Here is a 4,095-nt window from a genome sequence, read left to right as displayed (position 1 = left end):
TAGAATTGCCCCATCAATCGAAGGCTGATCCCCGGCGCACCTGACCCCCGCTCCTTACATCAACCAGATTAGACCCATCCTATTAATTGATTTTGATCTTTACGCGCTCTGCTACTCCATCGCAAACATTCTACCAACAAGGGTATCTAGTGAAATTTTAGTTTTAAAAAGTAAATTGCGATAACAGATATTTTATTAGACAGTTTAAATTGGGTTTCTCCAATCCCCCTGTAAATTTTCAATGTTCTGTACTGCATTCTGTTTTTTAAAAATAAAGAGGTATCAATATTAAACAAATTTTGAAAATAAAAATAAAAGTACCTTAAAACTATTATACAATCCATCAGTGCAATTATATTTCTATTTTAAACAAATTTATTATATATTTGTTTAAACAAATAATAGTAACATATATATTTTTTTTAATCAATGCTTTATAATTACATATGTCATTCCAAAATTCTAAATAGTTATTTAAAAATGTTTGTTAATGACATTTTGTCTCATACATTTTTTACGACAAACGTTTTATGAGTTTTATATTATCATTTATTTGTTGTAATTGTAATTTATAAAAAATATAACGAAAAAATTATTATAGCACACACTCATATTGAATTATAAATTAATATGTATTTTACGATTTTTAATTAATTTTCAAATATTTTTTCTTTTTCTACTATTAAATATCTATTCATCACAGGAAGCCTTTTCAATTCACGCAGTTGGTTATTTACTGGTACATGCAATGATCCAAAAACTAAAGCTGCAAATTTTTAAATGAAAACATAAAAACCAGTGCACAGAACAGAAAACAAGTATGTTTTCTTAAAAAGTATTTAAAATAATATCACCTCTTTTTGAAGAAATATATCTACTTATGCATGGCTATGGGTATGTATCTATATAACATATACATTAGGTGTCCAATATAAATCGGCCAAAATGTTTCCCACAACCAAACGAATGATTAAAAAATACCAGAGGCAAAATTTTTAATAGTCACATCTGCAACAGATTTTCAATTTGACGCTACACTAGCGCGTGACAAGCATATTTTCAATAAAACTTACAAAAGACTCCGAAAATCCCATTTCGATATCTTTAAAACAGAAGGATTTACCCCATTGGTACCATGAGGAAGCCCATGAAATCTTGGTGACATTTTAAATCATTTCTATTAAAAATATTGTTAAGCCTCTTGGTGTAGTATTTTATTTTAATTGTTCTAATGGAATCAAAATAATTATTAATTCAACAATGGACACATTAACTTCAATAATTATAATAATGTATATTTGTTTGGGGCAATACATATTTGCTTCTTATATTGAATTTCTGCTGCACTCCAGTGACTTGACAAAACCTGGGAAAAAAGATATAAACCAATAGGCTAATAATAAAATATTATTATACCTAAAGTTTGATTGAATATATCCGTGGAATAAACACATTAGTACGTAAGGTTTAATTATTTATGGTCCTAGGATGGCATTTATAATATTAAAGAAAATCTAATTTTAGTAAGTGTAATTTGTAAACAATTTAAATACTTGACTTGGAATTAGTTAAAAAGACATTTTCATACCTCCCTTAGGCTCTCAGACAAGAATCCGTCCCGTCAAAAAAGCCCAACACTTATGAATTTTAAGATTATTATGGTTTTAGATCCTAACCTATAATTCATAATATTTTTATAAGAACAACTAGATATATGAGAGATCTAAAGAATTATTCATATCATTGTTATTCGCTGTGTCAACAAAGTAAGGTTTAAATGTTTTTCTTGACTATTTTCAGTTCCATTTTCTGCTTGTTTTAAATTTTTGTTTGCTCCATGTCTTATACTATCTTTTTCCAATTTCACACTCGTTAAAATGACACATTTAAGCTACGACGAAAAAAGGACATTTACTCTTCACTAAGAAGAAAAATCGTTGCGTTACATAATACCCAAGATTTTCTTTGCTCTGAAATTTCAATACTTTATAGAGACCGGATAATTCAAGACGTGCAAATTCAGGTCTTCTAAAAGTCATCCCTATCGACAATCGTTTTATTAAAATTTGACTATTCAGGAAACTTAATTTAACAGTTTTTGACATTAAAAACTTGGCTGTTAGTATTCGGAGCGCATCAATCTCAGAATCAATTGTTGAAAAAGACTGAAAGAATCAAACTTTGGCTCAAGAAAATGCTAAAAACTTGTTGGTTTTAAATATGTATAATTGACGTGTATTTGCTGCGAAATTATTCCAATAAAATAAATTTACAATCATCACAACCAAATCATCAACAATTGTTGGTCAATTGACTACCTCTTAGCAACAGATTCAGGTTACCTACGCTATGAAAACTGAAAAAAAACTAGATATTGATTAATGGGAACCCAATGAGGAATATTCTCAGGTATACTTAATGTTCATATCATAGGTCCGGATAAACAATGACGCAACTGTAAAATCTTTTGAAAGTGACTTCTAAAAACACTAGAAAGGTTCAAAAATGGATTTACTACATGTTTGTTATCCGATTCCCAGTGAATTATTATGTAAAATTATGTCGACTTACAAACATTGAGTAAATGTATTTTTAAGCCCACTAACACATTGAAGTTAATGTTACAAAGTTTACAGTTGCGTCATTATTCTTCTGGACTAGCGATATGGTAAAAAGATGGTACGAAAAAATCTCGGGTGAATTGTACTTGAAATTCTACTATTTTGGAAGAATGTCCCATAAAAAATTTTTTAATTAAATCTTTTGAGTTGTGTCATCCCTCTAATTAGTATTTCACGCGTTTAGGAGGAAACTTTCCTTTTAGGTTTGTCACAAACTCGATTGTATAAAGACCAGGACTTATTGCTGACCACTCTATGTTACATGTGACTGATGTTTCCAAGTATCCAGACACGTTACAGAGCGCAAACCTAAGTAATGATTTCGCTCCAATTATTAGTATGTATCCTACTACATGATCTTGTAAATTCATTTCCACAAACCTCAAAGCATTCGAGGCCCCTCCTAGGATTTGTACCTACTCAGCACTTGGCTCCAAAGAAATGCGTTCCCAGAACATGACTGCACTCTCGTCACTTCGGCGATTCCATTCCTCCTCAATCCTCGATTAGTGTTCTCTACAAAATCCGTCTCCGGTGTTCTGCAGTAATTAGGAGTTTTTAGCATTTTCTTGAGCCAAAGTTTGATTCTTTCAGTCTTTTTCAAACAATTGATTCTGAGATTGATGCGCTCCGAATACTAACAGCCAAGTTTTTAATGTCAAAAACTGTTAAATTAAGTTTCCTAAATAGTTAAATTTTAATAAAACGATTGTCGATAGGGATGACTTTTAGAAGACCTGAATTTGCACGTCTTGAATTATCCGGTCTCTATAAAATATTGAAATTTCAGAGCAACGAAAATCTTGGGTTTACATAATACCAAAAATTACCTTCACATATCCCTTTAAATGATGGGATATTCAAAACCATTTCGTGTAATTTAAACAGTAGAATTTATCTTTTTCAAACTGAAGACATAACAATATTATGAGTTATTCATTTATTCTGGAACACGTCCCTTTAGAATAATACTGCAAAAATAGTAAGTGGGACTTGAAATAACATTGATTAAAATTAAAATAAATTAATAATTAAAAAAAATGATAAACCATAATAAAGTAACTTTCAAGTCTTTAACGATGTAATAAAATAAAAAAAAACTTATCATATTAATAACTAAAACTTTATAGGAAAAAAACCAAAACAAAGACATTTATGGGATAGATAATAATTAAACATATAAATCTTTTATAAAGTCTGATACTAAATTTTATTCTATTGGAACTGGATGGATAGAAAATGATTAAATAAGCGGGATTTGAGGGTGGAAATAGTACTGGAGCGAGTTAAGAATGAAATTTTATAAGTGAGGAGAAGATGGGGGTGCGGTCAATGAAAAACACAAATAAGTATGATTAACTTATTTTAATGTGCCGACGTTTCGGCTAGAGTTTCTAGCCTTCTTCAGGGCTAAAAACAAAACAAGATAACAACCACAGTAAGTATAGTAAAATAAAAAAATATAAAAAGAAAG

The 4,095-nt window shown here is 29.8% G+C and overlaps 1 protein-coding gene across 1 annotated transcript in view; it reads right to left on the bottom strand.

The window, feature by feature from the left end:
- LOC106681634 (photoreceptor-specific nuclear receptor) overlaps positions 1–4,095 on the bottom strand; it is an 81,707-nt gene that overhangs the window by 50,990 nt on the left and 26,622 nt on the right. The window lies entirely within an intron of this gene.

Source organism: Halyomorpha halys, unplaced genomic scaffold, assembly GCF_000696795.3.
Source record: "Halyomorpha halys isolate HHAL.00 unplaced genomic scaffold, Hhal_1.1 Scaffold354.1, whole genome shotgun sequence".
NCBI classification, from domain to species: Eukaryota; Metazoa; Arthropoda; class Insecta; order Hemiptera; family Pentatomidae; genus Halyomorpha; species Halyomorpha halys.
This window is presented reverse-complemented; position numbering and strand designations above follow the sequence as displayed.